Source organism: Triturus cristatus, chromosome 9 (genome assembly GCF_964204655.1).
Source record: "Triturus cristatus chromosome 9, aTriCri1.1, whole genome shotgun sequence".
NCBI classification, from domain to species: Eukaryota; Metazoa; Chordata; class Amphibia; order Caudata; family Salamandridae; genus Triturus; species Triturus cristatus.
In genome coordinates this window covers 751,641,455-751,653,829 of record NC_140592.1, presented here as the reverse complement: position 1 = coordinate 751,653,829, position 12,375 = coordinate 751,641,455, and positions in this window count along the sequence as shown.

Below are 12,375 nucleotides of genomic sequence, written 5' to 3'. Positions count from 1 at the left end.
ATACTTTCCCTAGGACCATACCAAGGTCATTGACATAAAGGGTAAACAGAAGGGGGGCTAAAATACAGCCCTGTCTGACCCCACTCAGAATCCCGATCTTACCCGTACAGTTACCCTTGTGATCATACCTAACTGTAGCAGTAAGGTCCCTGTGAAGATCTGCCAGGAAGTACACTATGTTTTCATCAATGCCTAATTTTAAAAATATATCCCACAACTTTGATCTATTTACTCGATCAAAAGCTGATGAGGGGTCCATAAATGCTATGTATAGTGAACCCCTTTTGGCAATTGTGTACTTCCCAATTAAAAGTTGGAGATTGAGGCATTGGTCTATAGTACCACGGCCCTTCCTAAAACCAAATTGAAGAACCGAAAGGATATTTGTTTCATCCAATTTTTCACAGAGTTTACTCAGGACCACCCGTCCTAGGACCTTTACTGCAGAATCAATGAGCGAGATCGGGCGGTAGTTACTGGGATCCCCTCTGTTACCCTTTTTGAATATCGGCACAATGACTGATTCTGACCATGTGGTTGGAATACCAGATTTACAGACTCTATTATAAACATTTGCTAAAACTACGGACCATAGCTTGACATCTGATTTGAAGAGGTCAGCAGGGACGCCATCTGGGCCCGGGGCCTTATTGCTAGTCATTTTCCCTATGGCGTCTGCCACCTCTTCCACCGTAACCGAAAAAATGTATGGATGCAGAATGACAGCGGGTGAGCCCTCCTCACCCCAGTTTGTTACTTCATAAACTGATTTAAAATGCAAAAGCCATGACTGTTCCTGTATGTTGCAATCTAACACATGATTGCCAACATCATTAAAAAAAGGTTTATTAACAACGGACCAGAATTTAGCACTATTATTCAGGACATCAGTGGAGGTCAAGTCTTCCCAGGCTGTTTCCCTAATCTCGCGCTTTCTAATCTCTATAGCCCTTTTATAAGATTTCCTTAAGGAAGCCACGAGTGTCCTATCTACTGGGTTCTCCTTCAGGGCCATTCGTAGTTTTTGGTTGGCGCGTGTACATTTATGGTCAAACCAACCGACCCCCTCTGATTCTTTTACTTGACCTGGACATTTGAGGTCAGCCCCTATTTGAGTGCTGACTATTTGGTACGCATCTAACACCTCCTGATCCCCTGCTTCCAAATCCCTGCATATGTCCAGCTCCCTACCAACATTAGCCCTGAGATTGCTTAAAAATTCCTCAGGGACAACCTTGCCCCATCTTAATCTTCTCCCCTGATCCGTTGGGACGATCTCTTTCCTGCTAGCTCTATTCTGACCTTTCTCCGGAACACAAATGAGATCCATAATTCTAAGAGTAACTGGGTTGTGGTCACTAAAATGGGACCATTCCGCACTGTAATTCTTGATGTGATTCCCTAAGGTAAGGCTGATAAAGATGTAATCTATGTTTGAGCCCCTTCCTCTACCTTTAAAGGTAGGTATATTCTCATCTTCCCTTTGTGGGAGCATCAAACCATGGTCTGCCAATTTTTTTTCAAGAAGTACCCCCTGTGCTGAATGCTCAAAATGAACTTCCCCTAGCTCTATGGGTCCCATCTGGTCCAAAGAAGAACAATTTTCTGGGCAGCCATGAATGTTAAAATCGCCCAGAAGAATAATTGAACAATGATGCTGATTAACCTCCCTATATTTTTCCAAAAAACAATCAAGAGAGGCCAATTGGTCAGTCAGGCCTGATCTATCAAAAGAATGATAAAAATTCACAATTAAAATATTACATGCCCCGTCACAAGCAATTTGTACTGCTAAACAGCATGGGAGACCGGTTTCTATCTGTGTAAGTGTCCCTGGAATAGTAGCCACAATTAACATCACTAGCCCCCCCTTTGCCCTCCCCATAACCGAGGGTATTGCCGGTAACAAATAGGTGGAATAGCCGTCTATACTTAAAATATTTTCTAAGTCCCAGGTTTCTTGTAACCCAATGATATCCACTGTCCCCATGAACTCTCTCCAGATGAGATCGTCCAATTTATTCCGTAGACCCGCAATATTCCAGGTTACGATTTTTATAACGGTAGTAGTCAGGGAATGTACTAACCCATCTGAGACTACCATCGTCCCCACTAGGGTATTTACGTCATCATTTTGAATCGTAACATTTGGGGGCAGGGTCTCACCCTCCTCCCGGGAACCGGGTATAACTCTATTCTCTAAGCCATGCCATAGTCAGTCTATGCAGCCTAGGTTGGACAGAGCATCAAACTGATTAAAAACCGGGACATTGAAAAAATTGTCTGGTCCCAAGGTATGACGAGAGTTATGTTGGGGATAACCTTTGTGCAATAGGGGGATGGGCAGTGTCTTTGTAAAGTGCCTCCTTTGAGCACCATTTCTCCCAGGAAATTGCATAGAAAAGTTCTCCATGCCAGCCATTTGGGGGGGCCATGGGTAGAAATAGCTCAGGTCAAAGGTCATGATTCCACCCCCATTATTGTGATTCGGGAAACCGCTGATGAACTGGACCACACGTGGGTTACTAAAGTTCACTATAATGCAGTCACCCTCAATGTCCTTTGCCTTTTGGCCTACCCAACAGACCCGTCTCACATTTATAATTTCCCCATATAAATCTCAACTTAATGGCCGGTTTTTCCCTAACCAAAACATTACCTTATTTTGTAATTCTTGATAAGACTCTGCCCTATTGTTCACCCACTCAGGAACCCCCGCCAGAACAATCACAAATGGATAAGACTCCTCAAGGAGATCAATTCCCTTATGATTGCTCAGAGCATTTGTTCCCATAGGCACCACTTTAACTTGAATGTTGTCAATTGTCTGTGTGCCTTTCGGGTTTATCTGGCCATGATGTACAGCTATATTGCCTATCTGTGTGTCACTAGCTACCTGAAAAGGCATACCCTTAGTTTCCCCCCCGAGGATTAAGATGTACTCTACTCTCTTTAACCAATTTTTCCTTAAAGCAAGACTTCTGGCTGGTTTTTGGAGGATTAACTAAAGTAGACGCACTATTGTGTGGCTGATGTACTTCCCCCACATTATTAGGCATATTTAAATTAGCGGAAGTAACAATTTGAAGGCCATCTAACTGCGAGCCTACCCTGCTAAGTCGTTCGACTATTGGGGAGATTAATGATTTTAACATGCATTCGAACTTATCTAATAAATGAGCAATGTCACCAGCTCCATCAGCAACATCAATTTTATCAGGAAAAAAGTTAACTTGGGGGGGCACAGGAGTCACCTCCTGTAAAGAGGTATTTTTACTACCTCCCTGAATGCCCCCCTTGTGGCCGGATAGTATAACTTTGGATCTCTTGCGGCTCCCCCCCTTCAATGCTCTATCACAGTGTTTACGCTTTAAAGCTAGCGCTGGCGTACTTTCTAGGGACTCGTGTACCACTCGATGTTCTAGTACTGGTACTGGCTCATTACTTTTCCTAGTCCCTTTATCCGCACTTGGGTAAGCCATAAAAGAAGCCAAGCTAGCATCCACCCCACTTATATCCGAAATAACGGACTGCTCCATGATTAGGTGATTTAAAGGAGCACTCTGGGTCAGTGTAGAAGGTGGAGACACTACGAGTGCAATGTTCCCAAGAGAAGATCTTTTTTGAAGAGCGGGGTCAAGAGATAAACGACGGACCGTTTGGTCGATCTCCTTTTCCAGGGCCGAAGCAGCCATTGTAATAAAGGCGTCTATGGGACCTATAATCCCCCCTGACCCTCCCTTAATACTCAGTTTCTGGCCTTTCAGTGATTTTGATGCCATGCTTACTCCCACACAGGCTACACGTTAAACTTATCAGATGACTAACAGACACTCTGCGATTGGGAATTATAAATCAGTACTTTACGTGGGACTCCTATTCCCCTCACCAGCACACTATCCGAGTCCGTCAACCAAGGGGTATGGCCCAGTCCAGTCTCCTTCAGTCTCTGACTGTCTCAGACTGTCCGCCCTTTGTCCAGGCTTCGTCCCGCGCGCGTCCCGCTGTGCGCGGGTCCAGTGATGATTTTATGCACCTGGTCCTGGTGTGCTGGGCGTGGCCGAGGTCCCCACAGCCTTGTGGGCACTGTAGTCCTCTCCAGAGGTGTTGCCCCGGTGCAGGAATGAGCGAGTGTTTCCCGCGAAGCGGGAAACACGAGAAGTTGGTGCAGGTCTATTAAAGGGCTTTTCCCAGTCTTTCCAGTCTGCCCTGATCCGCTACACAGCCAAACACGATTGCCAGGACTCTCCCGCTTTTCCACCAGTGCAGTGGTGATTTTATGCACCTGGTCCTGGTGTGCTGGGCGTGGCCGAGGTCCCCACAGCCTTGTGGGCACTGTAGTCCTCTCCAGAGGTGTTGCCCCGGTGCAGGAATGAGCGAGTGTTTCCCGCGAAGCGGGAAACACGAGAAGTTGGTGCAGGTCTATTAAAGGGCTTTTCCCAGTCTTTCCAGTCTGCCCTGATCCGCTACACAGCCAAACACAATTGCCAGGACTCTCCCGCTTTTCCACTGGTGCAGTGGCGATTTTATGCACCTGGTCCTGGTGTGCTGGGCGTGGCCGAGGTCCCCACAGCCTTGTGGGCACTGTAGTCCTCTCCAGAGGTGTCGCCCCGGTGCAGGAATGAGCGAGTGTTTCCCGCGAAGCGGGAAACACGAGAAGTTGGTGCAGGTCTATTAAAGGGGTTTTCCCAGTCTTTCCAGTCTGCCCTGATCCGCTACACAGCCAAACACGATTGCCAGGACTTCATCCTTTCATCCACCCGCTGATATCCACCATTTCATCTGTGCGTTCTGTCTTCCATTCAGTCTTTCATCTGTCAGTCTTTAACCATTCCATTCATCCGTCCACCCATCCATTTCCAAATCCATCCCTCTGTCACCAAATCTATCCATCCAACCTATCCATCCACTCGTCCATCCCTTCTTATACCCATCCATCCTAACATCCACCCATCTACCAATTCACTCACCCATCCGTTCAGTTCAACATTCATCTGATCACTCACTCACACATCCATCCTTCCACTCACATCCATCCTTTCATGTTAATTTTGAGCTTTTGTTTGCCTAGTTGAAGACAGAAGAGGCCTTCAAAACCTCCACCTCCACCCCGCCGTAACGATCCCCCTGCCTTCATCCATCTACTACTACATCTATCCTTCCACTCATCCATCCTTTCACTCACTCATCAGTCCATGCTTTCACTCATCTCTCCATCCATCCATTCACCCTTCGTTTCAATTATCCATCAGTTCTTTCACTCATCCATCCACCCTTTAACTCATCCACCCTTCCTTGCACTCATCCATCCGTCCGCCCTTTGATCCGTCCACCCTTTCATCCACCCACCCTTTCATCCATCCGCTATTTCGTCCATCCTCCCTTTCATTCATCCACCCTTCCACTCATCTATAAATCTTTCACTTATCCATCCTTTCACACATCTACACATCCTTTCACTCACCCATTCATTTGCCATACATTCAAGCACACACACACTCACTCACTCCATCCATCCATCCAACCTTTCACTCACCCATCTATTCTTTCTCTCATCATCCACCCACTCATCCATCCAATCCGTCATCCACTCGCTCTGCGAAACATGCTGTATTAGGGTATGCACTGGAAGCCCGCCCATTCTTCGCCCATATTTGTCATTGGCTTGTGTCATTGTCCTTCGTAAATGCTGGCTCCTAATTTGCAAATAGGCTTGTTAGTCCCTCCTTGGTACCACCTTGTCTGCATTTGTTACTGCCCATAACGACTGGACCTTTTACTTGGCTTGTTGTCACACAATCTGCATAAGTGGGTGAGCACTATTTTGTTTATTGACAATGATGGGGAAAATTGCGGCTAATTTTCTTATACCGCGCTATGCCACTCTAAATTGTGTGCTGAGCGCAGCACCCGCTTTAGGGACACCGTGCTCAGTTTATATTTTTTTAAAACTTTGATGTTGAGTGCGGCACCCGCTTAAGGGACACCACACTCTGTTTCTTTTTTATTTTTTAAACTTTAATAATGAGCGCGGTGCCCGCTTCAGGGACAATGCGCTCTGTTTCTTTCTTTTAACTTTAATAGTGAACGTGGCGCCTGCTTCACGAACACAGCGCTCTGCAATGCAATAGGTATTGCTTTTGAAAAACTTTGAACTATTAGTATTGTCAATGACAACGCCTTTTAATATTATAAAAGGCATTGCCATTTACAATGCCAATAGCTCAAAAACTCGCAATTGCAAGACCTATTGCATTGTCAATGCTTGTTTTAGGTCTCGCCTAGGCAGCACTTGCGCTGTCTGTTTGAGACATGCTGCATTCAGGTATGGACTTGAAGCTCCGCCCATTTTTCACCATCTTTTCAATTGGCTCCTGTTACTGTAAATGGTTGCTTTTGATTCGTAAATAGGCTTAGTAGTTCCTCCTTAGTACGGCTTTTTCTCCTTTTGTAACCTCTCATGAGGACTGGCACTCTTACTTGTGTTGTTACCCAGTATGTTTTATTTACAGTCTGTGATAACTATTTTTCTTAAAAGATTTTCTACTACTGCACTGCATGACATGCTTTCCTGCAACGGCACCCACTTTTTCACTCTCTGCTGGTTGTCTGCTCCTCATCACCGTCCCGCCGCAGGCGCCACGGTTTAGGTTTCAGCACAGAGCCCGGTTTTATACTTCTATTAGCAATGGCAGCCGTGCAGGATATTTTTAAAATGCGCTGCTCGCCTGACACCTGTTTAATTTATAAAGCATGTGTTTTTTTGGCAGCGTGGCACGCTTTAACAATAGCGCCTGTTCGCCTTTCTTTTCGTCGGAGTAAGCATTTTATTAGCAATGGCGGCCGCAAATTATATTTACAAAATGCGCAGCTCGCCCGACTTACACCTTTTTATTTATAAAGGCATGTTTTTTGGCATTGTGGCATGCTTTAACAATAGCAGCCGCGCACCTTTCTTTTTGGAGTAAGCAGCCAATGTCGGCCGCGCCCCTTTATTTTGTTTGACAAGTAGCTCTTCTTGGCTTCAAGCAATTTAGGATTAATTTCCTGGTCACTCCAGTCTTAGCTGCGTTCAGCCTTTCCCTATGCTTGTATGTTGCTGCTTGGTGGCCTAGGGCAGGCTCTCCCACTCCTCCCTGCCCCAGCAGGCACATTGCACTTCTAGACAAAGTACCTTTGCGAGGCACGATTGGGTGGGAAGTGCGATACCTGCTTTCGGAATGGCGAGTCGTCACCGAACACAAAGCATTTCTTAGGTAGTATGTTTTTTAATAAATCTCCTACAAGACCGTGGCTTAAAATAAAAGTGATAGACCCTTTGAGCCACATGTATTTGAAAATATCAAATGATTTAATACCCTTAGGGGGATATTCTCAAGAACGTGTGATAATTATCGCAAAATTAGCTTAACGCAACTGTGCGCATCGCAGTCTATCGCGAAAAAATAACACCGTGTCAACGTTGTATTCCCAACCCTGCGGCACCATGCGATAGTGTCACGATAACGTGCCAAATGACCACGTAAAAATTAACGCAACGCTGAAAAAATGCTAAACACGAACGCAAAAATGCCCCAAATAGCGATACAAAAATCTGCAATAACCAGCGACAGGCCTGCAATTCCCATGCGTCATGTGGGAAAATGCACTATAAAAGCAACAACAAAAAAACACACCAAAACCAAAATAAACTGCGTAACACCATGAATGCACCCGGACCGAGTGCAGAGGACAAATCGAACCCCACAAGCCCCACGGAGGACCAGCCAGGAACCCCGTGGAAGAGGAAGACGAGGTTCAGTCTGCAGGAAAACCGGATCAACGCAACTGTGCACATCGCAGTCTATCGCAACAAAATAACACCGTGTCAACGTTGTATTCCCAACCCGGCGGCACCATGCGATAGTGTCACGATAACGTGCCAAATGACCACGTAAAAATTAACGCAACGCTGAAAAAATGCAAAACACGAACGCAAAAATGCCCCAAATAGCGATACAAAAATCTGCAATAACCAGCGACAGGCCTGCAATTCCCATGCGTCATGTGGGAAAATGCACTATAAAAGCAACAACACAAAAACACACCAAAACCAAAATAAACTGCGTAACACCATGAATGCACCCGGACCGAGTGCAGAGGACAAATCAAACCCCACAAGCCCCACGGAGGACCAGCCAGGAACCCCGTGGAAGAGGAAGACAAGGTTCAGTCCGCAGGAAAACCAGATCATCGTCGCGGAGGTGATAGAATACTACTAACAACTGTTCGTCACCTCCACTGTGTCATTGGCAACACAAACGGAAATATGGCAGTCCATCATGAACAACGTGAATGCAGTCGGAGTGTTGAGGAGGTCAATGGAGGAGGTCAAGAGGCGGTGGCATGATGTGAAAAGCCAAACCAAGCAGAAACTCGCTGCCAACAGGAAGGCAGCAACGGCGACTGGAGGTGGGAGGCCTGCGCCACAGGAGGAGCTGGATGATCTGGAGGAAATGGTGGCCACAGTCATCAGTGTAGAGACGGTGCAAGGAGTCGGGGGTCCGGACACTTCTCGACATGACCTGACACAACAGCAGCAGGGTGAGTAAAACCAGGAACTAGGGGGACGGGGGAGATGGGCACAATGGCACACAGTCACAATTAGGTAGTGCACACTGCACACCCACAATGATTATGGAATATGTCCCTGATACCCTTGGCACACTGCAGCACACATAGAAACACCAAGTAGGCCCCCGTCCACTATGTTCACAAAGGGGCCCCCCTCCCTATCACCAATCCCACAACCTACCCATGCACATGTGCTGAATCCAGGTAAGCAGCGGCTCTGTGAGCCACACTGACAATGCAAGTGACACTGCATGGCTGATAGCATGGCTGCAGTCAAAATACATGACATGGTGCACGACACAACACTGAGGTGGCCCAGTGTGGATCACATCCTCAAAGGAGCAGATCACACTCTGACACATCCATGTGCACATACAACCCCTGACATCAACAACACATCTGCAGACAAACAATGCACAAGAGTACAAAAATCGTCCAAGAGCACAAATGACCCAAGTTGCCAACATCTGTGCACCGTAAAAGCAAACAAGTCAAAGGCACACCACCTCAAAGGGATAAGGGGCCGCTAAATCAGAGCTGCAGGGGCGACTCACCCACAATGCAGCACACACACATAGCAATCACAGCACATCAACATTGACGACAATGTGGTACAAAGTGCAACACTTTCACTACAGGACAGAGGACACAACTGGTGCCGCTTGTGCGTAGAAACTGGCCAATCACATCTGGAATAGCAGGAAACTGTGAGATGATAATGTACAAGTACAACCTCACATCCGTCATGTAGTCGAAATGTCCACTGTCTCCCATCCAATAGTCAGCTCCTCCAAAACAGTCACAATGCACATTGTCATGCAGTCTGTATGTAAACATGTACAATGCGTCAACATACATGGAACACACTGTTAACCGGCATCTCCCCTTTACATTGCAGAGGGACAATCAACACCTCCTGCAGAGTAGACCAGACATCTCTTCAGTGATGTTGAAGAGACCCCCTGGCCCTCTGCTCCGACACCCTCCAACGGCTTGTACACAGCCTCCGCATCCCACCCCCAGGAGCAGGGCAGCCCAGCTGCATCGAGGTGATCCCACCCCTGCACAGACCACACAGCAGGAAGCACCCACCACCACGGCTGACTCCCAGGACCCTCACGGCCAACACATGGCATTCCAACGCCATGTGTTAGGGTGCCAGGAGAAGATGGCTGATCAGCTGCGGGTAGGGTTCGACCCCATGGCAGCCAAACTAGATGCCATACGTGGGTGTCTAAGTCCCATCAGGGACCACTTACAGTCCCTAACAGACACCCACTGTCCGCTCCATGCTCTCCAACAATCCTTGGCTGACCTCGCTGGGGCCATTACTCGGAAACAAGAACTGTCTAGTCAGACAGGCTTCAGCGATGACAGCACAGAGTTGGCACAGATGCGGAGGACAATAGAAACCATGGAACCGATGCAGGCTGGAATGATGGCTGCCACGGCTGAACACCAGCGAGATGTAGCTGGGATCTTCCATGCCCTGCAGATCCTCATCTTGCCATTGCTGCCGCAGAGCCTGTCCCAGATGACTGCTGCAGGAACTTCGACGCACACATCTCCGCCCCCTGATATGTCAGTGGCACACAGTGATGCAGCCATAACACCACCACACGCACCTGACACACTGGCCACAGTAGACATACCAGAGGAGTAATATGTGGATGGTAATGACTCTGTGTGAGAAAGGAGGTTGTAGCATTCATCCCCACCATATGGCCTGTTCCTGCCTGGTTCAGTCCTCTGCATCATGCCCTGGAACAACACCTTCCACTGTCTCCCCAAAACACTCTGCAACATTCACCTGGACCCCGACATGGACTTCCATATCTGCTCTGGTTACCAATGATACAGCAATCAGGCTGCAGACTGAACTCTTCCTCTTCCGATCAACTTGTCATTCCCCAAAGGACTCTGGTTGGCCCTCCACTGGGCAACCATGTAATGTGGGGTGTGCATGGCCATGTACTGCTCCAGCTCCGACACTCCACAGAATGTGAATAAAACATTCCAAATCACACAGATGTGTCATGACTATGTTCTATCAAGTATAAAAGTATGGATGAATGTAGGTTCATTGATTGCACAAAAAGGTACACCCTGGGAAATGATATCAATGTGCATGTTTGACCATGACCCACATGGCCAAATAGATGACTGTGAAGGTGTGAACTAGCTGTGGCCTCATTGCTCATTAACAACAACTTGCAACCCCCCAACGTAGACCTACGTCCATGTATTAAATAGGGCGGTGTGTAAAAATTTCAAATTCAGTAGCAGCCCTAAAGTAGTATCCCCCATCACATGTGACAACACAACATCTCTTCGCATACCTATTCACACTCAACTGTGTGGACACAGCCTGTTTTGATTGATCACATTGCTCCACATGGCAAGAAGTTGGACACCATACTCGCATTGCTGAAGACACGTAAGAGCACAAGTCTACCAGCAACTATCCCAACCACAATGTCTGGCTCACAGATGTGGAGCTGTCAATAGGGACTCGCCCCCAAGTGAAATGCGTCAGTCAGTCCCTCCCTGTGTACGGACAATGCTCATTGAGGCACACGATTTGTCGTTCTAATCAACACTCATCACAGTTGAACACTAGTGAAGTTGCGTAGACTTTATTAGCATGTGCGTGTCAGAACGGGCAAGACAAGGGCCACAACATGCAGACCAATGCTTCCGACACTAACAGGCAGCATAGGAACATGTAGAGGTGCAAGATATGAGGAGGCAAAAATTAACACCAATCATTACGGATGGCAACGGTCTCAGCCCACCTTGCCTTGCTGGACGAGTCATGTGATGTTTGGAGTATGTTCAACAAAGAGAAGGAGAGTGAGGGGTGGGCTATTTTTATTGAGGTCCTACACACAAGCCCTAAGTAGTGATATCAACAAAAGATGTGTAGTTCCTACAAAGTGAAAAGTCGGAGGGAAAGAAGTTATCCGGTAGCAGACTTTCACCTAGTGAATGTAAGTGCACAAGGGAATGGGGTCCCTTCAGGGTGGAACTGAAACCCTCACACACCCAGCAAGCTAGGTGTCATGCTTCATCATCTGGGTTTTGCTCCTCATCGGGTCGGCGGTGCAATACCCGACGGGCACCCATGCAGGGGCTCTTTATCGGAGATCTTTTGTTCCCTGCCGTATGGTGCATGCGTGTGAGGGCCCGGGTGTGTAGATGTGTATGGGTAAAAAAGGTTGGTTAATCTGAAATGTACCTTTATTAGCTCAGTCAACCACCTTGTTAAAAAGGATGAGTGGCGTTAAAGCTATATTTGCTCACAAAGGGAGGAGTGGCTAGCTACGCTGTACTCTTCTGGTCAACATGTTTCGCGCCCAGTCGGTCAGGAGGATCCCATGGCGCTTCGTCAGGACCTATAATATTAAAGTGATATGTGCTAAAAACTATCTACAGTGTGGTGTGAAAAAGGGTGAAAAAAGTTTGATAGTCAACCCTTAATTGGTTCCCCTACCTTATGTATAATTTATATCTCAAAGGGGTCACCTAAGAAAAAGAGATAAAATAAAACAGGGATATATTGAGAACCACCAAAAACCTTGGGAACTGTAACAGATTCACACCAGTTCATATTTAACCAGTATTACAAATTGTTACATTCTAGACAATGATTATACTAGATCACTATCTGGATATATAACTAATCAATCCACGATGATTAATCAAGAACAGGAATTAAAATAGGTTAACTAAGGAAGCATAGCGAGAATCTGGTTAAAAAAC